This window comes from Myotis daubentonii, chromosome 15 (assembly GCF_963259705.1).
Source record: "Myotis daubentonii chromosome 15, mMyoDau2.1, whole genome shotgun sequence".
Lineage (NCBI taxonomy): Eukaryota > Metazoa > Chordata > Mammalia > Chiroptera > Vespertilionidae > Myotis > Myotis daubentonii.
Window position 1 is genome coordinate 35,170,621 of NC_081854.1, and position 24,443 is coordinate 35,195,063.

The 24,443-nt window shown below is 42.6% G+C and overlaps 1 protein-coding gene across 1 annotated transcript in view; it reads right to left on the minus strand.

The window, feature by feature from the left end:
- Positions 1 to 24,443, minus strand: part of HSD17B2 (hydroxysteroid 17-beta dehydrogenase 2) — a 60,394-nt gene that overhangs the window by 24,425 nt on the left and 11,526 nt on the right. The gene's annotated exons all lie outside the window — the stretch shown is intronic.

Below are 24,443 nucleotides of genomic sequence, written 5' to 3' on the forward strand. Positions count from 1 at the left end.
TGGTGTCGCAAGGCTGTGAGTTTGTGCAGGGTCAGAGGGCCTTGGCAAAGTATGTGGCTGGGGAGCCACTCCCTGCCCGATAGGATAACCCTTGTGCATTTCAGAAATCCAAAAACAAGGCTGGCGCCTCTGTGAAAAGGCAAAGTGTTTCATCAGAGTTATTCAATATGTAGTAGCCTCTGAAAATAATCATGCCTAATCATACCAACTGAATGCTCCCCAGCTTCCAGCCAGCCTCACACGTATTAACTCATGGAATCTTCTGAACTGGGAGGAAACTGAGACACCGGAGAATTAAGTCATTCAGTTGGGACATGGCAGAGGTTGGCTCCCAGGCAGGGTTTGAGATATAAACATTTCAGGCATGAACTATTCACTTCTTCCTGGGCACAAGGCTTCGCATAGAAGGTGGTCAATAAAAGGTATGTGTTGACTACATAAGCATTTAAGAGGGCACTGAAATGTGAGTTCTGTAAGAACAGAGAGAGTCCTAGTTCACTGGTGTTGAAAGTACCTGACTCAAAGTAAATGTTCAGCAAACTGCTGAGTTGGATGCCTAATAGGGGAAATGCTGGGGTTGGTTTTAAGCTATGCCTTTTGAGATCATTCTCTCTCTGGTGGCCTGGAAATCCATCAACTTGGAGTAAGCAATTAGGACTAGAGTCTCATTCATGCAAGATTGGAGTGAATTTAAAGTAGTGATTCATTCAAAATTATGTGCAAAATGGAAACAACGTCGGTCACTTTAATTCAAAAGACTTAATAATTGTATAGTTTCAAAGCTGGTGGGTTAATCGTAAGTGGATTTATGCCGTTGCCACATCAGGGTGCCGTCTTAGCTGGTGAACAGAAATATGTCTCCTCATTTGCTGGGTCAAATACTTAATCAGGTGAGCTGTGAATAATTAGAGCTCAGGAGTGCTTCAGCGCTAGGTCCCTTGAATGAAACACATCCACCCTGCAAAAATAAGATTGTATGTGCAGTTTTGGACACAAGCTGGAAGGTACATTCAGAAAAAGAGATGGGGGCGGGGGGGAGGCGGGGAAATGCAAACCTATAAATGGTCTAGTCATTATTAAAACATCATGTAAGTAAAAAAAAATAAATAAAAATAAATAAGCCCTAGCCAGTTTGGCTCAGTGGATAGAGCGTCGGCCTGCAGACTCAAAAGGTCCCAGGTTCGATTCCGGTCAAGGGCATGTACCTTGGCTGCGGGCACAATCCCCAGTGGGGAGTGTGCAGGAGGCAGCTGATCGATGTTTCTCTCTCATCGATGTTTCTGGCTCTCTATCCCTCTCCCTTCTTCTCTGTGGAAAATCAATAAAATATATGTTTTTTAAAAAATAAAATAAACTGTATGATTGACAATGAGATAAATAGAAGAAGAAATTATCCACAAGCTCACCAATCTAGTATAACTTTTTATAATTTTCATGTTTTTCTTCTATTCTTTTTTTATACTCTGTTCTTTGACAACTAATTTTTAAGCTAATATTATATAAACCAATTTTGCAGATTCCACATAGTCCTCAAAACCATAAAATTCTCCTCATTAAAATGCAGTAGAAAGAAATGGTGAGAGCCTGGATTCTGGAGCCAAGACACCTGAGTTCAAATCCTGACTCTGCCATTCACCAATTGTGTGACTTTGAACCATCAGTAAGCCTCTCCGTATCTCAGTTTATTAATCTTTAAAGTAGAGTGATCCTAGGATCTGCCTCGTATGGTTGTCAGAGAATGCAATGATTTGATATATTAAAGTAACAGGGCCTTGTACATGGCAGTTACTACCCAGGTATTTATTAGGTTTTTATTTAACTTTCTAAACATTCTTTCATTGGTTACTTCTAGTTCCTGCAATCAGAAGGGTTTCAGTTCAGTTTGTATCTCAGAAGGTGATCACAGCTGTTCTAACTACAATGATGGACTAGCCCAGGACCACGGCTCTTTCTGCCAGTGATCCCCTCTTTCCCAGACCCTGTCCCTAAATTCCTCTAAGTCTTCACTTTGGGAACGCGGTCTTCAACCAATAGCAGCTTAAAGCAGATCTTCACAGCAGGTGGGCATCTTCTGAGGTACCAAGGCCCTTTCTCATAGTGGAATTTCACTTCAGATAGTGGAATGGACAAATACAAATTGAGGACCTACTATGTATTAATGAGGACATAGTCTGAATATGTGTTTTGCATGACCCACACTGTGTACATTGTAAAGTTTAAGTACTTCAAATGGGGTGATTTCACCTGAAAATCCAGGTCATTTCTTTTTCTTGATTAACCAGGAGATGGGCCAACTCTAGGCCTACATTCCTACAAAGAATCCATGAGCTGAAGCTGAGGATCCCAATGGCTGCCCCTTACATAGGCCATTCTCTCAGAATAAAACTCATGCTCCATTGTTTGCACCCACAATTTCATTGCCAGCACTCCTCACTAATATGATCTGCCCCACCCCTGTAGCCTTTGAGCCCAAGACCCTTGACATACTTTCCCATTTGCACATGTCCTCTGGCTCAAAAGTTGTTTACCTGGAAAGCTGTGGAAAACTAAGGAGAAAAGGACTTTCCTCTCCCTTATTTAAGACTGAAGCAATCCATCAGAATTGTCACTCTCCGGTTGATTCCGCCTGTTCTCTATAAAATAGATTAAGTTATGATAAAACTAGAGGCCCAATGCATGGATTTGTGCACTGGCAGCGTCCCTGTACATAGCCTGTGGGGATAGGGCCGAAACTGGCAGTCCAACGCTGCCTGCTGCTCCCGCTTGCCGCTCCTGCTCATCTTGACCCCGCTGCACCTGCTGCTGCTTCACTGCTATCTCAGGGCTGCAGTGGCCAGCCATGAGCCCTGCGTCTGGCACCCGTCAGTCAGCTGAGTGGCACTCTACTGTGGGAGCACACTGACCACCAGGGGGCAGCTCCAGCATTGAGCATTTGCCCCCTGGTGGTCAGTGCACATCATAGTGACCAGTCGACTGGTCGTTTGGTCACTTAGGCTTTTATATATATGGACTAGAGGCCCGATGCACAAAATTCATGCAACAGTAGGCCTTCACAGCCATGGCTGCCTCAGCCCTTGAGGCAGCCCCAGCTTCATCCAGAAGGTTGTCTGGACAGTCGTTCCGCTGTTCGGCCATTTGGTTGAGTTGCGTATTATGCATTTATTATTATAGATCAGCGGTTCTCAACCTGTGGGTCACGACCCCTTTGGGGGTCGAACGACCCTTTCACAGGGGTCGCCTAAGACCATTGGAAAACACATATATAATTACATATTGTTTTGTGATTAATCACTATGCTTTAATTATGTTCAATTTGTAACAATTAAATTGGGGGTCACCACAACATGAGGAACTGTATTAAAGGGTCGCGGCATTAGGAAGGTTGAGAACCACTGTTATAGATGGTAGATAGATAATATAAAACTCTAGCACACTTAAGACTTCTCCGACGGTTGTACAAGGCTTAAGTGTACAACCTTAAGCTCCTAATTCAGGAAGAGCAAGTCCTTGACAAGTGTACCACCAACACCCCATGGCAATCTAAAAAGACAGTAACTATTGTAGTGAGATCCTGGAAAATAGCTAGCTAGATCTTTCTTGTCAATTTTTAAATAGAAATCAATACTTTTTTCCTGGAATATAACCTTTATGAATCTTTCTCCAATACTACTGTTATTACTAAATTAAGATAGGCAACTGAGATACTGAGATATTAAATACTTGTTCAAAGATTCATAGATGGGATGTTCTAGGATCAGCTCTCAAAACCAGACTTGCTCTTTCTAAAGCATGTTTGTTACTGCTATGATTCACTGTCTCTTTGAGCACCTGAGCAGATGGAAAGGTGATGGACAAACCGGGGACACCAAGGAAGGGAGCTCTCTGCTGGAGAAGGGTCCCCATCACTGGAGCCAGTTCCCTTCATAGAGGATGGACTCCCATCATCTATGAAACAGCACAAACTAATTGCAACTGCTCTTCCAGAAGGGGGAATGAAATGAATGGATTTGTTCTTAGTAGTGCACAACGAAAGAACTCCTAGCCTTGCTGCAAAGTAAGCAACCAATCAAAGCAGCCCCGCTGGGTTTGAACAATGGCTGGATTCCCAGACCACAGTCCATTCCTGATGACTCTCCTGAATTCCACCTGCTACCACCCAGCTCAAGCACAATTCATCACGAATTGCCCTCAATTGCTTCCTCCTGTAATTCCTTATTCTCTTAAATGGCACATCTCCTTCCAACACCTTCTCTCCCAGTCCTCACCTCCATTCAGTACCCACACTCTCCATCTCAAGATTTGACATCTAGCTCTATATCTCCTTTTCTGGACCTCATGACTTTGAAAGTCAGCTCACCTCAACTCAGCCTGCCATCAGATTGCCAACAAATTGGGGATATGCATTCTCAGAGGTAGCAGAAAATGACATCATAATTATCCAAAATTTCATATTACATCTGTTGATAGTATTCCTGGTAAGAAACATTGGAAATGACTCTCAATACTAACATCCCAAAATCAATGCTGATGGGGAGGATGTGCAGTCAGCTGAGAAAGCCAGAATTTCACAAATCCTCAGCCAAGAGGTCATTAGAAAGAGGTGAGTTAAGTATTCAGAAACCTCCCTTTGGGCAGAACTTAAGAGACTTGGCCCCATATCCTCTATGGGTGTCTTTGCAGATACTTGGAATACTTTTTAAAAATCTATTAAATGCCCATCCCCTCAAAAAGAAACAAAATGGTAAGAGTCTATCCAATAGTTGGTATCCAAGACCATAAAAAAAGGTGGTGCTCTGGCTTTCCCTAATGCCACTTTTAACTACTGACACTTCTTCCTGTCTCTCTTCACATTCACTTATTCATTCATTTATTCATCCATTCATGTATTCGTTCATTCATTCAAGGATCACTGTGTTAGGTCCCAGAAATATCACCAGTGCCAAAACCTGCCCTCAGAGTCTTGTTTGGTTTGTCTGGATGGAGCCAAGTATTGGCAACAGTTTTCAAAGCTCTCCAGGTGATTTCATTGTGTGGCCAGGGTTGAGAGACACTGATCTAAGACAAGGATCTCAACCAGGGGTGACTTTGCCCCACAGGATATTTGGCAATGTTTGGAGATATTTTTGGTTGTCACAACTCTGAGAGTGTTATTGGCATCTAAAGTGTAGATACCAGGGACGTTGCCAAACACCCTACAGCAGGGGTCCTCAAACTTTTTAAACAGGGGGCCAGTTCACTGTCCCTCAGACCATTGGAGGGCCGGACTATAGTTTAAAAAAAAACTATGAACAAATTCCTATGCACATCGCACATATCTTATTTTGAAGTAAAAAAACAAAACGGGAACAAATACAATATTTGTATTTGCATGTGGCCCGCGGGCTGTAGTTTGAGGACCCCTGCCCTACAGTGTACAGGGGAGCCCCCACCACAAAAAATCATCCCATCCCAAATGGCAATAGTGCTGAGGTTGAGGAACCCTGGTCTATGGGAAAAACAGATATTTTAAAAACATCATAATAGTGAAGAATGTTATAAATAGAAAAATTCTAAGAACTAAGGGCCATCATTTCTTTACAGAGCACTCAAATTCCATCCTTTAGTGAACACTCCATGGAGAAGAATATGAGCAGGAAAGAGTAGGAACTAGGTCATTTCCAACAGGGCATGGACTTTATTGGGTTGTCTCGCTTAATGTCTATCCCCTGTGCCTAAAACAGTTCTGGGTAGTTGCTCAGTAAATTCTTGTCCAATGACAAATTGTTCAGCTGATTAAATGAAAGTCTCATAGTCCAGGCACCACCATGTTTCTCATCACCTTGTACTACACTGATCTCCTGGACTCACTGTTCCCCTTCCCTGAGCTGCTGGCCCTACCCTGCCATCTACCTGGTCCACGGTGCCTCATTCTGCATCTCAAGGGTCTTTCAAAGTCTACTTTTTCTCTGTTCCACAGCCTCAGAGCTTTTCATTGACCATAGATGAAACTTCAAGTTCTTAAGTCTGGTATCAAAGGCTGCATGATCAGATTCTAATCTCCATTGCCAGATGTATCTCCCACTGTCCTACTACTTGTCTCCTGAAGGCCACTCATCACAATACCTGAAGTTTCTTTCATGCTTCCTTACCCACATCTTTGGTCACTCAGATTTTCTACCTAAAATGCTCTCTCATATTCCTTTTGCCATTCCTCACCATTGTAACTTTTTGTTGTTGTTGTTAGTCCTCATCCAAGCATATTTTGTCCATTGATTTTTTTTAGAGAGAGTGGAAGGGAAGGGGGAGAAGGAGAGAAAGAGAGAAACATTGATGCATGAGAAACACGTCGATAAGGTTGCCTCTTGAATGCACCTTGGTGCTGAGGTTCAAACCGCCAACCCAGATACGTGTCTTTGACTGGGAATCCATGCCTTTGATCTGTCAATATGCAGGCTGATACTCTAACCCAGTGGTTCTCAACCTGTGGGTCAAGACCCCTTTGGGGGTCGAATGACCCTTTCACAAGGGTCGCCTCAGACCATAGGAAAACACATATATAATTACATATTGTTTTTGTGATTAATCACTAAGCTTTAATTATGTTCAGTTTGTAACAATGAAAATATATCCTGCATATCAGATATTTACATTATAATTCATAACAGTACCAAAGTTACAGTTATGAAGTAGCAACGAAAATAATTTTATGGTTGGGGGCCACCACAACATGAGGAACTGTATTAAAGGGTCGTTAGGAAGGTTGAGAACCACTGCTCTAACCACTCCTCACCAGCCAGGGCCATTTTAATATTTTAAAAACAATTTTCCACAAAAGAACAGAGGACTTTATATGTACCCATCTTCCATCTACAAGAATTATCAACATTTTTTTCTTCTATTTCCTCCACACACACTTTTTCTTTTTCTTTTTCTTTTAAAGCAAATCCCACAGTTAATTGTATGTTATTTATAAATCTGTAAATATGCCAGTATACACCAATAAGAAATAAGGACTTTTTAAGCCAACTATATTGTCATTATAAACCTGACAAGATGAATAATTCTTCTTTAATGTCATCTAATACCGAGGAGGCATTCAAATTTCCCAATTTATTTCAGAAATGTCTTCTTACAGTTAGTTTGACTCAAGGTATAAACAAGTTTTATACCTCACATTTGGTTTCCATGTCTCTTAAGACTCATTTATTACATAAAAGTCTATTCTCTCCCTTTTTATGCCACTTATTTGTTGAAGATACTAAGGCATTTGTCCTTCAGATTATCCCATATCCTGAATTTGGCAAATGGCTTCCTTGTGCTGCCAACTTGCTCCTCTGTCCTCTTTATTTCCAGTAAAGTTGGATCTAGAGGCTTAGTTAGATTTTGGTTCTCTCTTTATCTCAAGGAAACCTGGTAGGCAGCGCTGGGTGCCTCCTGTTGCACGATGCCAGGAGATATAAGGCTGAGTCATGTTCCACTTTAGTGATGTCAGTCAACAATTCACTCTGTAGAGCCTGTACAACACAACTCCAGCACACCACTGGAAACATACAGCAGTTTGAGGAAACATGCAGTTATCAGGAACCTAGAAAAGACAGACCTCAGGAAGGAAAAAGAAAACTAATTTGGCGCCTAGAATGTGCCATGTGGTTCATATCCGAGGTATCGGTACTAAATTCGTTCCTCCCTCAGGACCTTTGCACATATAAATACTTCATCTTTTCTTTGCCTTCCCAGCTCATTCTCATGTCACCACCTCAGAGAGACCTTCCTGACTATTGTATTTAAAGTAGAAGTCCCAGTTTCCCGTGGTGGCCATTGCTGTGATGTACCACCCAGACACTTTCCAAGGAAGGATTTGCCCCGTATGCTAGGAGTGCTGTCAGCAGACATCTTTCAGAAGTCAGCTCCTTCAGGGATTGTCTCAGCTTTAGAGAGCCACCGCCCCCAGATGTGGCCCACATCCAATAATTGATCAATGCAGGAGCACAAAGGTCTGACTGTTCCAGCCCAGCTTGGGAAGAAATCAGAAGGGTCATTCCAGTCCTAGAGCTCCCCACGGGATTGACCATCCTGTTCCCTTTCCTCCCTTCCACAGGTGCATACCCCAAGGCACTCCTTAATAAGCACCTTGAATGCTCAACTCTGACTCAGAATCTGTTTCCCGCCGGACACAACCTGCAACATTCCCCATCCCAAATCTCATACCTAATTATTCTTTATCTCAGCCTTTTGGTTGTTTCTTCAACCCAAAAAGTATTGTATTTGTTGATCAAATTGCTTTTTACTTATTTTTCTAGTAGAATATAATGGTTTATGCATAACACTGTTTGTTCTTATATTTTCTATGCTATCATAATGCTTGACTTATAACAGGTATTCAATAAAATTTTTAAATAAATTAAAATTCTCAAAATATAGGCAGTGTTGCACTGATGAGCCACAAACAGATAAAATTCAGATCCTTTTTTAATGACCACATTTGTCCATTCATTTTTTACATGCACCTAACTTATTAAAGGTTTCTCAAACTTTATGAAACTAGAGTACACAGAAGACTATTTCATTCAGCATTCTATTGAGATCTGGTTACCATGAAAATGTGCATTTCCCTTAGGGCACATGACAGTCAACACAGAGCTGATGTGGAAATGGGTGGAGTAGGTATGTGCTAACAAACTTTGCCGTATATAAGGGAAGTAGGTCCCAAAAGTTTTCATTTCCCTTAGGGCACATGACAGTCAACACAGAGCTGATGTGGAAATGGGTGGAGTAGGTATGTGCTAACAAACTTTGCCGTATATAAGGGAAGTAGGTCCCAAAAGTTTAAGAGCGTGGTGCTTATTATATGTGATACTTCAGTTCATGCTAGTGGTCTCAAGGTAAAGTGAGTCTTTTTTTAAAAAAAAAAATAGATTTTGCTGAAACCGGTTTGGCTCAGTGGATAGAGCGTCGGCCTGAGGACTGAAGGGTCCCAGGTTCGATTCCAGTCAAGGGCATGTACCTGGGCTGCGGGCACATCCCAAGTGGGAGATGTGCAGGAGGCAGCTGATCGATGTTTCTCTCTCATCGATGTTTCTAACTCTCTATCTCTCTCCCTTCCTCTCTGTAAAAAAATCAATAAAATATATTTAAAAAAATAGATTTTTAATTTTCTAGAATAGTTTTAGATTCTCAGAAAAAGTATAGTTTCCATATGCCCACATACAGTTTTCCATTATTAACATTTTACATTAGTATGCTACATTTCTTACAAGCAATGAACCAAGATTGCTACATAGTTATTAACCAAATTCCATATTTGATTCAGTCTTCCTTATTTTCTACTTAACATGCTTTTTCTGTTAAGCACATTACTATACCACATTACATTTAGTAATCATGTCTCCTTGGGCTTCTCTTAGCTGTGACAGTTTCTCGGAATTTTCCTTGTTTTTGATATCTTTGATGGTAAAAGAGTACTATTCAGGTATACTGTAGGATGCCCCTTTGTTGGGATTTGTTGGATGTTTTTCTTCCTATTAGACAGGTAGACTGGGGTTATGTGTTTGGGGGAGGAAATCACAGAGGTGAGGTAAATGTCATTTCCATCACATTATATTAAGAGTACATATTAGGAGTACTACATCCTGTCAACATGATTAATGACTGTTGACATTGCCCTTCACCTGGATGAAGTGATGCTGTCAGGTTTCTCCACGGTAAAGGTCTTCTCCTCCCCTCCCCCTGCCATACCATACTCCTTGGAAGGAAATCTCTGCATAGCTCACACTTGAGGAGTGAGGAGTTATCTTCTCCTCCTTTAGAATGGAGTATCTACGTAAATTATTTGGAATTCCTCTGCATGGGAACTCAGTCTCTTCTCCCTTGTTTATTCATTTATTCAATCATTGGCTTATATCATTATGGACTCATGAATATTAATTTTATATTTTGGGTTATAATCCAATACTACTTTATTTTATTGCTCAAATTGTTTCAGCTTTGGCCATTTGGAGCTCTTTCAGTTGGCTCCTATAAAAGCAAGTACACCTTTTTATTTTCATTTTGCAAGTGAAAGAATATAAAGTTTCAAAGAATATAAAGTTTCCACTGTCACTCAATGAACAAGAGAAGTGTAATTAGAATTATAAGATTCTAAAGGACACATTTGGGTGTGTGTATTTTTTCCTATTCACCAAGTTCTATCTAAATATAGTCAATCTTTGTAAATCAACAACTAATGTATATTTTGTCTGATGGTTATTTAAGGCAATAATAGTTTTGAGACTATCAGTCTGCTATGTACATTCTAGAAAACATCCTCCATTATTTTTTATTTATTATAGTATACACCACAGAGTAAATCCACTCATGCAGCCAGCACTCAGACCAGGAAACATCAGCTCAGCAGAAATCTCCCTTGTGCCTCCTTCCAATCACCCCCACCCACAGGTCATCACCAGCCTGACTTCTAACAGATGGGTCAGTTGTGCCTGATTTTTACTTTAAATAAATAAAATCATACAGTTGTGCTTTTTTGAGGCTGGATTCTTTTGATCACTCATGTTTTCATGTGTTTCGTTAGTGGACATTTTTTTTTTAAGTTTAAACCATATATTTTACAGGAAGGTTTACAAGCAAAGTAACACTTGTAAAAACATGTTCAGCAACTACAAAAAAACAACAACAAAAAAAACAACCAGCACTGCTATATAAAAAGTAAATTTACTTAAGATTAACATAACACAAAGACAGGGAAACCTCCCAGAAATGTAAATTTACTCTTTATCCTAAAGTGGCTTAGTTCTTCCTCCCTATTATTATCTGTAGTTTCATCTACAAAAAGGGTGCCTTAATAATGCCTCCGTGAGTCTTTTCCACAGGAAAGGTGGTTCCTGACTGACAGGATGTCATTCTTGCCAACACATAGCCAAACACTTGGTTGTTTCTAACATACAATGGTGCAAGATGCTACCTGTCAAATTTGACTAAAGTACTGCCCAGAAATCCAAGAGAGCGCTGACTTACAGAAGTGCTCTATTTTCTGTTTCATGAATAATCACTGCCTAGTGATGGTTAATCTGATCTAGCTCCTTTGAACAGTGATGGCAAACACTGGACACTCCTGTCACCACACACTTTTGATGTCATCGTGAACATTGTTCAATCACAGCATTCTCTCCCTTAGAACCTACCTGCCCCAACACTTCTAACGAAAAAGAGATGGCACAAGGGAGGAAACCATCCCACTCAACCACAAAACATTGTTATTTTCTGATTGGATCCAGGTTTCCACTGCATTGTTTTCTAGTTAGACTCAGGCTTCTCATTTCTACTCCTCCCCTACACTATCATTCCCCCACTCATGAGCCTACTCTGGCTCTCACCTGTCTGATAGGTAATGGATGAAGTGCCCAATCTGGGTTTCAACAGCCTCTATAATTTGTCCACACCCAGCCACGCCCAACTTCAGGATGTGCTTTTCATTCCAGTCAGGCTGGTTTCTTCCTTATCTCACACATGTCCTGCCTCCTGTGTCTTCCTGCCCGTTCTTCTAGTAATCATATATTTATCCATTCTTTCAACAGCTATCTATTTTTTTTATTTTTTAATTAAATCTTTATTGTTCAGATTATTCCATTTGTTTCTCTTTTTCCCCCCCCATAACTCCCCTCCTCCCAGTTCCCGCCCCACCCTCCGCCCTCACTCCCCACCCACTGTCCTCATCCATAGGTGCACGATTTTTGTCCAGTCTCTTCCCGCATCTCCCACACCCCTTTCCCCCCCAAGAATAGTCAGTCCATTCCCTTTCTATGTCCCTGATTCTATTATAATCAACAGTTCATTCTGTTCATCAGATTATTTATTCACTTGATTCTTAGATTCACTTGTTGATAGATGCATATTTGTTGTTCATAATTTGTATCTTTACCTTTTTCTTCTTCCTCTTCTTAGAGGATACCTTTCAGCATTTCATATAATCCTGGTTTGGTGGTGATGAACTCCTTTAGCTTTTCCTTATCTGTGAAGCTCTTTATCTGACCTTTAATTCTGAATGATAGCTTTGCTGGATAAAGTAATCTTGGTTGTAGGTTCTTGGTATTCATCACTTTGAATATTTCTTGCCACTCCCTTCTGGCCTGCAAAGTTTCTGTTGAGAAATCAGCTGACAGTCGTATGGGTATTCCCTTGTAGGTAACTGAGTTTCTTTCTCTTGCTGTTTTTAAGATTCTCTCTTTATCTTTTGCTCTTGGCATTTTAATGATGATGTGTCTTGGTGTGGTCCTCTTTGGATTCCTTTTGTTTGGGGTTCTCTGTGCTTCCTGGAGTTGTAAGTCTATTTCTTTCACCAGGTGGGGGAAGTTTTCTGTCATTATTTCTTCAAATAGGTTTTCAATATCTTGCTCTCTCTCATCTTCTGGCACCCCTATAATTCCGATGTTGGTACACTTGAAGCTGTCCCAGAGGCTCCTTACACTATCCTCGCATTTTTGGATTCTTTTTTCATTTTGCTTTTCTGGTTGGGTGTTTTTTGCTTCCTCGCATTTCAAATCATTGACTTGATTCTTGCACTCCTCTGGTCTGCTGTCGGGAGTCTGTATAATATTCGTTTTTTCAGTCCGTGTATGCTTAATTTCTAGTTGGTTCCCCAATATAACATTGAGGGTCTCATTAGTTTTCTTGTAGATCTCATTAAGTTTATCGGCGGCTTCTAAACAGTTCTTGAGAGACCTTAAAAGTGTGGTTCTGAACTCTATATCTTCCATTGACAATTTTGTCCTGTTTCTTTGTCTCCGCATTTTGTTATGCTTCCTTGGTGCACCCCCTAGTGGTCTTTGTTCGCAGTCTTATAGTTAAACCTTGATTGTTGTAGCTAATACCAGGGAGGGTTTGACCTCCAGGCCAAGTGGCTATGAGAATCAGCTGTGTCAGCAGTGAGAGAACTTCTGTCCTCTAGGGAGGTGCTAATCTAGCCTTTGCCTGAGGCTATCCGGCAAATGCCTCTGTGCAGGGCTTGGGCAGGGCGGGTCGCACAGGATCAACAGGGTGGGCCGGAGAGAGCAGTTATGGCGGCTCTCAGTCCTGTCCCCAGGGGCTCTGCCTCTCTGAGTCCCAGCACCCGCCGCAAAGCTGGCAGAGAAAGCCGCACCCGCCCTGACCGAAGCCAGACAGTCCCGCCTCTCCCGCTTGAGTCTGGGTCCCCAAAGACTCGCCTGTATCTGGAGCTCAGAGTCTGCAACTCCCTCCCGACCGAAAACGCCAACCGCGCCCTCCGCCACCAGCCCGCTCCGCGCACTCCGCACCCCAGAATTTGACTTCAGCACTGCGCCTCCTCTGAGTGTCCGCATGCGCCTCTCCCTCCTCCTAGCAGCAGGACCTCCACTCAGCCAGCGCTCCTGTGGTTCTGGGTGATGTCCGTTCCGTCTCCCAGTTTCACCCCCGACGTAGTTGTTCAAAGCAGCAAACTCCGGCGCCAACCCATGCCGCCATCTTGGTTCTCCTCTCAACAGCTATCTATTAACCAACTACTACAGTGATGGCAAACCTATGACACGTGAACTCATTTTTTTGGTTGATTTTTCTTTGTTAAATGGCATTTAAATACATAAAATAAATATCAAAAATATAAGTCTTTGTTTTACTATGGTTGCAAATATCAAAAAATTTCTATATGTGACACGGCACCAGAGTTAAGTTAGGGTTTTTCAAAATGCTGACACGCCGAGCTCAAAAGGTTCGCCATCACTGAACTACTATATACTATGCACTCCTCTAGATCATGGTGATATAGCAGTACATAGAACCATCCAAGTCTCTGTCCATGGAATTTACATTATAGAGGGAGATTAGATACATTCAAAGAACAAACAAATGTATATAGTGTCAAGTGGTGATGAGATGGAATAATGATGGGGAGGAGGATTCCATATCCTTTATGGAGGTCAGGGATGGCAACCCTGAGCCGGGAGCAGCTGAATAGATATCCCAGGGAAGTTTGCACCAGGCAAAGAGAAGAGCAGGTGCAAAGGCTCTCAGACAGATAATTGTTAGAGGAAGAACCAGGAGGCCATTTTTGACCAGAGCAGAGTAAGTGAGGAAGAGAATAATAGGAGGCAAATCAGAGCAGTAATTCAAGGTTAGTTCATGCGAGGCCTTTAAGCCAGTGATTTTCAACTGGGGAAATTTTGTCCCCCAGGAGACCTCTAACAAGATACAGAGATACTTTTGGTTGTCACAAGTTGCATGGTGCTACTGGCATCTAGTGTGTAGCGTCTAAAATTGCTCCTTAACATCCTACAATGCACAGAACAGCCCCACAACAAGGAACTATTCGGTCCCAATGTCAACAGTGCCAAAGTTGAGAAACCCTGCTTGAAACCATAGCGAAGACTGTGCCTTTTATTCTAAGCATAATGAGATATCATTAGAAAGTCTAAGGGGGTCCATGGGGGCAAAGGGGGGACATATGTAATACTTTCAACAATAAAGATTTCTTTTTTGAAAAAAGAAAGAAAGTTTGAACACAGCCCAGCTGGTGTGGCTCAGTGATTGAGCATTGATCTATGAACCAGGAGGTCATGGTTTGATTCCGGTCAGGGCACATGCCCACGATGCAGGCTTGATCCCCAGTAGTGGGTGGGCAGGAGGCATCTGATCAATGATTCTCATCATTGATGTTTCCATCTCTCTCTCTCCCTTCCTCTCAAAATCAATATATACTACTAGTATATATAGAGAGAAAGAAAGAGGGAGAGAAATTTTTAACACAGTGATATGAACTGACTTAGATTATTTTTAAATATTTTTTTTATTGATTTCAGAGAGGAAAGGAGAGGGAGAGAGAGATAGAACATCCATGATGAGAGAGAATCATGGATTGGCTGGCTCCTGCACACCCCCTACTGGAGATTGAGCCTGCAACCCGGGCATGTGCTCTGGCCGAGAATCGAACCTGGGACCCTTCAGTCCGCAGGCTGACGCTCTATCCACTAAGACATACCGGCTAGGGCCTGACTTGGGTTTTAAAAGAATCACTTTATATACTGTGTGGTAACTCATAAGTTGGATAATGAGAGTGATATAAAAGGCTACCATTTATTGAGCACATATTATAGTAGAGACATTGTACCATACACCTTACCTAAGATATCTTGGTATTTTTCTTCGTTGTTCCTACCACCACTTAACATTGTATTACATGTTGGTCTATTAATTTCTAAATATTTGTCTCCCTCACTAGGATGGAAACTCAATGAGAGCAAAAACATTGCTTTGTTTCCTGTTGAATCTCTAGCATCTAGGACAGTGTCTGGTGTACACTAGGTACTCTGTATTTGTTGAATAAATAAATGGGTCCTAGGGTCAATATGGTTATCCCCATTTCACAGACCAGAGGACTGAGTTTCATTTGTTCCCTGACATAGTTATGAGCAAATCTGTATTTTGTGGCCATTCCAGGAGGACAATGTCCAAGTTTGATGACAGTCCTCAGAAAGGACAGTTCCCAGTGTATAATATTCTAGGTGAGTTGTATAAGTAGCTATTGCTACTCTTTGCTAATTTTTGACATCTGTATTTACGTATTCATTCACTCATTCATTCACTCATCGGGGTTTTACTGAGCTCATATTATGTGTTAGGCACTGTGTTAGGTACTTGAGATACACTGGTAAGGAAGATAGATGTGATCTCCATCTGACTCAGTTCAGGCTGCTATAACAAAATTCCACAAACTGAGTGGCTTAAATTACAGAAATCCATTCTCCCACAGTTGTGGAGGCCAGAAATCAGAGACCAGGGTGCCAGCATTATTGGGTTCTGGTGAGAGCTATCTTTTTGTTGCTGTTAATGCTCACCAGAGGATATTTTTTCCATTGCTTTTCAGAGAGAGTAGAAGGGAGGGAAGGGAAGGAGCAGAGAGAGAGAGAAACATTGATGTGAGAGAGACACATCGACTGATTGCCTCCCGCATGCACCATGGCCAGGGGGTGGGAGTGAACCCAAAACCCAGGTACATGCTCTTGACCAGGAATTGAACCCACAACCCTTCGGTACATGGGCAGACACTCTCGCCATTGAGAATCACTGGCCAGGGCTGGAGAGCTCACTGCAGGCCTTTACATGGTGTCCTCACATGGCAGAGAGAGGGAGGGAGACAGCTCTCTGGTATCTCTTCATATAAGGACATTGATCCCATCCTGAGGCCCCACCTGTGACCTTATCTAAACCTAATCATCTCACAAAAGCCCTGTCTCAAATGCCATCACATTTGGGGTTAGGGCTTCAACCTATTAACCTAGAGCAGTGATGGTGAACCTTTTGAGCTCGGCGTGTCAGCATTTTGAAAAACCCTAACTTAACTCTGGTGCCGTGTCACATATAGAAATTTTTTGATATTTGCAACCATAGTAAAACAAAGATTTATATTTTTGATATTTATTTTATATATTTAAATGCCGTTTAACAAAGAAAAATCAACCAAAAAAATGAGTTCGCATGTCACCTCTGACATGCGTGTCATAGGTTCGCCATCACTGATCTAGAGGGAGCACAATTTAGTCCATAGCACTGTCCTCACAAAGTTTATAGGCTAGTATGTGACACAGATAGTACATACGTGATATAAATAGAAAATTATGGATTATGGTAAGGAACTAAAATGAGTGCTCTGATAAAAAATTGAGGTGGAAGGGAGGGACTGCCTTGAGAAATCAAATCATGGACAAATCATCAAAAAGGTAATACAGCCCAGCTGGTGTGGCTCAATGGCTGAGCGTCGAGCCATGCACCAAGACGCTGGGTTCGATTCCCAGTCCCGGCACATGCTGGGTTGCTGGCTCAATCCCCAGTGGGGAACCTGTAGGAGGCAGCTGATCAATGTTGATGTTTCTCTCTCATCGACATTTCTATCTCTCCCTCTCCCTTTCTTTCTTCCTAAAATCGATAAAAACATATTTTTTAAAAAAATTAGTACAATGAAAAATGCCTCACTAATAACTTTTATACTGATTATATGTCAAAATAATGACATTTTGGACATATTGCATTAAATTAATTAGTCAAATTAATTTTACCTGTTTTGTTTTTACTTTTTAAAGTGTGACTACCAGCAAAATTTAAATTATTTACTAGTATGTGGCTCGCATTAGATGTTGGACAACACTGCTGTTTACTATTCCCTCCTGCTAAAAACACTAATGGGGAAGGAGAAGGGGTAACACCCCAAAGAGATGAAGTGGCATGGGGTTGGGGGGGATGAAAAGCAACATGTCTGGACTTGGGAAGTCAAGTTGGCAGAAATGACGGATATTTTCAGAATAGGGCAGTCTACTAATGGTTACAGGTTTCTTTTTGGGGTGATCAAAATTTGGAATTAGATAAAAGTGACAGTTGCATAACCTTATGAATTTACTAAAAACCACCACTGAATTGTAAGCTTTAAAGGGTAAATTTCACAGTACGAGAAGTATATTTCATTGAAAAGTAACACACAAAGGTGAATAGGGCAGTCTAAAATCTACAGCATCTGCTATAATAGACCCCTGAATATTTTCCGGAAAACTTACTGCTTTCAGCTGATCTATATGCATAGCTTGTAGGGGCGAGGGGAAGGTTGAGGGTGAGTAACTAAGAAGAAGGGGGTGGGGGCTCTTATCTGTTTTGACTAAAAGTAGGTGGACAAGAGTTCACCTTCACTAGAAATCAGACCTGCAGAAAGAGGAGCTTGGGAACTGACAAACATGGGTAGGGCATAGATAGACCTCTTACAGGGCATATAACAGGCACTCAAGCATATGGTATCTTGACCTAATGGGGCAGGGTGACTCTTCTCTGATATCTGAATCATTTTGATTATCAGGAACAACTCATTAATTAAAATCAAAATGTGAACTTCTATCTGATTATAAGGTGTGGGTTAGAACCTCCCTTGCATAGTCCAAAGGGGACACCCTGCCCATCCGGCATTCTCCATGTCTAGCCTGGTGTTGGTTCCCCAGCAGCAACCTGAGGTGAGGCTTCCTCTCCGGAGGCAACAGCACATCAGGTCCTTTTCTCTGTGCCCAGTGTCAGAGTTGAATTAGAACAGCTTTAGAAACCAGCTCCCACCAAAGTACCTCACTCATTCACTCACTCAGCTTCTCTCTGCCCCATCCTGGGCTGGGTGCTGGCAGTAGAGTACTCTTCGTTAGAACGATTTTGAAGTCATGGAGATTCCCTTTTCTGGTGAAGGAGGAAGCAGGGAGCATTTTTGCTCACACTCGCTTCCCTGGGGCTAAGGGACATTGGGACAATATCATCATCAAATTTATTATTTGCCAAGTCCAGAGAAGGAGGAGGAAACAGAGGTAAGAGGACTGTGGCACACTTCCTGTTTTCTGCAAGAAGCCAGAATTCCCACCTGAATGTAGGCTCACCACAAGCGAAGGGGAGGGGTGAGCACAGCTTCCCCAGTCCCATAATGCACCAAGGAGGGACCTGGATTGGTCATTTATCTCCCAGGGACTGCCCCACAAGAATCATCTCAACTGACCAGCCAAGGTCAGCCGACCAGACCGGGGCAATTTGGCCCCTGGTCACATTGCACAGAGGTCACTGGCTGAGCATCTGATTGGCACCAAGTAAGGCACTGTGGGTACAGTTTTGATTCCTGTCCTTGGTGAGGGTGAGCTCTGATGGAGACCTGCACCAGGTGTCAAGGGTACGGCTACAGAAGAGAGCAGGGAGGATTACACAGCTAATCACACACTCAAGAATAGTACCCCCATGTTGCAGGTGACTAAATTAGGCTCTGAGAATTTAATTAAGCTGCCCCAGGCCACAAAAAGCTAGAAAGCCAGAACTCACTGACTTCAAAGGCCATACCCTTTCTGCTGTGCTAGATCACTTCTCACCCTGGAGGACAGTACTGCACGCCCCACAGTCCCTAGTTCCATGCATGCATGTATTTGTTCAATGCGTGTTCATTGAGTATCTCCTGCATGCCAGCAGCTATGTCAGAACTGAGTGAAATAGTCCAGGTAGTCTAGGGTGGAAGGGGCCGCAGATACTTATCAGATAAATAAATGTATATTTAATTTCAAGGTGAGAAACATGCTATGAAAGTAACAAATGAGATAAGGAGATTGACAATAATAGCTGAAGATATAAAACCTGGAAACCAGGGAACATCTGCTCAAGAAGGTAGTATTTCAACTAGTAGTATTTCAACTGTCCCGTAATGTTGCCACTACAGCACATTTGACAATGTTGGACATTTCGGGGTTATCACACCTGGGGGGTGGGGGGGTCCTGTCAGCATTTAGTGAGTAGAGGCCCTGTTTGCTCCTAAACACCTGACAATGCACAGAACAGCCCCAACAACAAAGAATATTTTGGTCTGAAATGTTAATGGTGTCAAGACTGAGAAACGCTGGTTTAGACTAAGATATGAAGGTGAAGGCGAAACCAGTCCTGTTAAGAGGCTCCACCCCTCTTCAAGCATTCCAGGTAAAAGGAACAGCATGTGCTAAGGCAGTGGTTCTCAACCTTGGCTGCACGTCAGAATCACCTGGGAATCTTTTTAAAATCCTGATTTCTGGGCCTCATCCTCCGGAAATTCTGTTTCTTTGTTATGGGGTGGGGCCACAACATTAGTAACAAAGAAACAGAATTTCTGGAGGATGAGGCCCAGAAATCAGGATTTTAAAAAGATTCCCAGGTGATTCTGACGTGCAGCCAAGGTTGAGAACCACTGCGAAACACCAACACCCAAGTCACATGTCTTAGATCAGGTGAACTTGAGATCTGGGAGTGGACGCCTAAGCATCAATATGTTTTGAAAGGCTCTCAGGTGATTCTAATGCGCAGTGATGATGGACATCCACCAGACTCCAGGTGCTGCCCCAAGGTAGGGACCTCTGTGTGCATGGCGGCCCATGGTGGGCTGAGAAGCCTCACCTTTGTGCATTACCAAAGGCACTCTCTTCCTCTTCATTTAACATTCTGTCTCTGCTTTTTCAGGGGTTGGCTGAATTCTGTCTGTCAAAACAATGAGCTGCTCCTAGTCTTGGGTGTTCTTGTGTTACCTGCAGTTCCAGACCTTTTGTTCTGACACTCACTTGTTTATCACAATATCAGTCTCCTGGGGAAGCCCCAGGGCTCCTGTCTCTTCCATCCCTTTAGGGATAGAATATTTGCAATCTCCTTTGTGAACTTTGTTTCCAAACAACTCCCAGCATCTTCTGCCTCTGTGTACTCAAAGTGGAAGAAAAATACATTCAGACCTGTGTATTCTTTAAGATCCAGCTCAATTCCTACTTCCTTTTATTATTATTGGGCTCCCATCATGTAACTGGCACTTGGGCATATTATGATCAATGAGAATGATATGGCCCCTGAGGTAGGGAGCTCAAACTCTAGGGCAGGGTGTCTCAACCTCAGCACTATGACATTTGAGATGAGGTAATTAATTGAGGGGCTATCCTGTGCACTGTAGGGTGCTTAGCAGCATCCATGGCTTCTGTGCACGAGATGCTAGCAGCCTGTTTCTATGGCCCCAATTAGGACAACCAAAAATATCTGGCTGTTGTGGCTCGGTTGGAGCATCGTCCTGTGCACTGAGGGGTGGCTGGTTCAATTCCTAGTCAGGACACATACCCAGGTGGTGGGTTCGATTCCCAGCCTAGGGTACCTTCAGGAGACAACGGATTGATGTTTCTCACATGGATATTTCTCTCTCTTTCTCTCTCCCTCTGTGTGTGTGTATATACACGTATCTTTAGGCATTGCTAAAATGTCCCCTGGGAGGCAAAATTGCTCCCAGTCATGAACCACTGCTTTAAGAGGAAGGAGACATTAAACAAATACTCATAAAGGATGATAAAGGTGATGAAAGAGGCGTAAAAAAGAGAGATCTAATTTAACTTGGCAGGAACAAAGAAATAAGAGCTCATAATGGGGACTGCCTGTTCCAGCCCAGAAAATAGCTGGTATTATTTCCATCATGATACTCTCTCTGATTACTGTAATGTCTTTTGTCTTCTCTAATATCTTACAGCGGCATTCACCAATTGTGTACTATTCAGCCAGGCATAGTGTTAAGCATTTGGCATGCCTTATTTCATTTTATCCTCATAACTACCCCTATAACCATAACTGGCACCCCAAACCATTGAAGATTCGCTGTATAAGTAAATTGCCTTTTTAATCAATAGCTTTGCATATTAGGCTTGTAAAATAACTAGAACGAAAGCTGAGCCACGCATGGCTTCTACTTTTTCTTCATCCCTTGGACAATAGCCTCTTACTTCATCAATTACCACATACTTTTGGTACTGACAATGCCTTCAGATTTAATTTCACCTCATTCATTGCAGTCTGGTTTGTACTGCTCAGACCAAGATGGCACACAATGTTAAATCTGAATCAACATCTCAAAGGAATGTCACATAACTAAAAATGATCCAGAGGACACTGAGCAGAATGATAAAAATTCTGAAAACCAGGTCACGGGAGGGATGAGAATATTTAGTTCAAAGCAAATTTATATGATGCAGTCTTTTCATTTTTCAAGGGCCATCTTACAAAAGAGTGCTTTCTTTATGTTAGGTGACTTCCAAGGGCAGAATTAATGCATCGATAATTGTCAGGGAGGCCTATTTGGGCCCAATATAAGGAAGATATTTACAACTGTTAACATGGTATAAAAGTGGAATGATTTCCCTGAAGAGGTAGTGGGCTTTGCATCATTGGTGTTATTTTTAAAAACCCACTAGGTAAAATGGATAATCCTGGACAGTGTATTCAGGCATTGGGTTGAAATAAAGTTCGTCAATGACTATGTAGACCCCAAAGTGGCCGAAGGAGATGTTCTTTTCCCCTCACCACTTTTCCCCCCAATATCACAACTGACCTGTAACAAGTCGAGTGGGCCAGGGGAGATCCGTTGTATGAGGCCAGGCCCTGCCTGGGGAACAGGATGAAGTGAAACCCCAACCCCTGCACCATTGTCCCAGCGATGTTCCCCTAAGATGACTTTCTGGTTATTTCTGTGTGAACACAAACTTCTTAAGGCTCATTATCAAAGCTCCTCGCAAACTTTAAGTGGAAAAAGGTGTGGGTGTTGGGTGGGAGAATTCTGAGGAAGTAATCCCCTCCATATTCCAGGGCTTATTATAATTATGCTCAGTATCCTCTTTCCAGAGTTGAGGGCTTTTTTTGACCTCATTTTTTGACTCTCTGGCTGCCACCCCCATGCTGCTCTGTTTGGCTAGGAATGGAAGGTACCATCTAAGATGGCCCTTTATGTGTGTTATTTCATTCCATCCTGGCAACAATCCCAGTGAGATCTATATGATGATTATGTCCACTTTACAGAGAAGGAACCTGAGGTTCCGACAGGTTAATTAACTTGCCCTAGGTTAGCAAGCTAGTAAGTGGCAAGGCAGGAGCTGGTAGCCTGATTAGTCATTGTCCTTACTGTGTGGTCTTAACCCCTGCACCTTCCATCCCACCCTGAATGACAGAAGCCAGACCTGCACTTAGATGCACATATGTTATAACTTTGTTTCCAGAGAGGAACACAGTTTTGGTTTTGTTTCTAATCCCCTTCTTGATGCTCAGGTTTGGTTTGACTCTGAAGGCCACGAGACCTCAGTAGACATGAATCTTTAGAAATAGGTTTAATTGAAACCCAGATCCCTTTTCAGTGTTTCAGTTGACCCATAAAAGTGGAATTTGGGTTCTGTTTGATCTAAGACAGTGTTGGGTTAAAGAGGAGATGCCACGTTGCGGTGATGGTGGGTGGGATGGAAGCCCCAAGGGTCCCTGGGTCATCCAAGCCAGAGATGTTCCCCATTCCACTCTATCGCTGCACTAGACTTCCTCGTGCTTCCTGCTTAGCTTGCCCCCATCTTGTCCTCTTTGGCACCTGGGTTTACTCCCCTTCCCAGGCGTCAGCTTATCTCCGTTTGGTTCAGTACAACTGAACCATCTATCTATTAACCTGATGTCTGTGGCCTTGCTCAAAACCACTGCCTATGCCATGTCCTACCACATATACATATATTGACACCCTATGATCTAATCTGATCCCAAACTCTGAGGGCCCAGCATTGAACCCCAAAATTGGGAAGGCAGGGAATGGGGTGAAGGGGCAGCATCTAGGAAGGGTTCATCCTTAGGAGCATGAACAGGGGATTAAAAACTCCATGGGGCCGAAACCGGTTTGGCTCAGTGGATAGAGCATCGGCCTGCGGACTGAGGGGTCCCAGGTTCGATTCCGGTCAAGGACATGTACCTGGGCTGCGGGCACATCCCCAGTGAGAGATGTGCAGGAGGCGGCTGATCGATGTTTCTCTCCCATCAATGTTTCTAACTCTCTATCTCTCTCCCTTCCTCTCTGTAAAAAATCAGTAAAATATATTTTTAAAAAAAATAAAAAAATAATAATAAAAATAAAAACTCCATGGGGTTTAGATACTGATATGAACAAATGGACATGGAAGCTTTGGCCATGAGGGTGTAGACAGGATAATCTTTGATCAGTTTTTGAGATTAGAACTTGTTTATACCAGGGACCCTTCTGAAAACCTCAAGTTTTACCTTCTCAGCAGGTCTTTTTTAAAAAAATATATTTTATTGATTTTTTACAGAGAGGAAGGGAGAGGGATAGAGAGTTAGAAGCATCGATGAGAGAAAAACATTGATCAGCTGCCTCCTGCACACCCCCCACTGGGGAGGTGCCTGCAACCAAGGTACATGCCCTTGACCGGAATCGAACCTGGGACTCTTCATTCCCCAGGCCGACACTCTATCCAGTGAGCCAAACCGGCTAGGGCTTCTCAGCAGGTCTTCATCTGTCTTAAAGGTAGTAATATATCTTAGTACAGTGCCTGGATAGCATACAACTTTGAATAGTTAATAGGTGTCCAGAACTTTCCTGGAAACTTGGGGGATATAAGGGAAGTATATAACACAACCTCTTGTGTGTCAAGAACCTTTGTACACAAGAAATTTGGACTTTATATGGGTGAGTGACTATAGTAGGGATTTATATATAGGGGAATGGGAGTGGTTAGCTTTATATTTTAGAAAAGCACTTGTCTGGCTACCAAATGAGGATAAAGAAATGAGAGTCAAGGGTAACAACCAAGACCCTATTACAGTAGTCCAAATGAGAAACAAGGAAGCTTTGAACAAAGGGAGTAGCTTTGGTAATAAAAAGGAGGAGAGAATCCTGGCTGGTGTTGCTCTGTGGTTAGAGTGTCAGCCCACACACAGAAGGGTCTGCGGTTCAATTTGCAGTCAAGGACATGTACCTGGGTTGCAGGTTCTATCACTGCCCTGGTTGGGACAGGTGCAGGAGGCAACCAATGGATGTTTCTCTCTCACATTGATGTTTCTCTCTCTCTCCCTCTCTCTCCCTCCCTCCCTCCCTCCCTCCCTCCCTCCCTCCCTCCCTCCTTCCCCTCTTTCTAAAAATCAGTGGGGAAAGATATTCG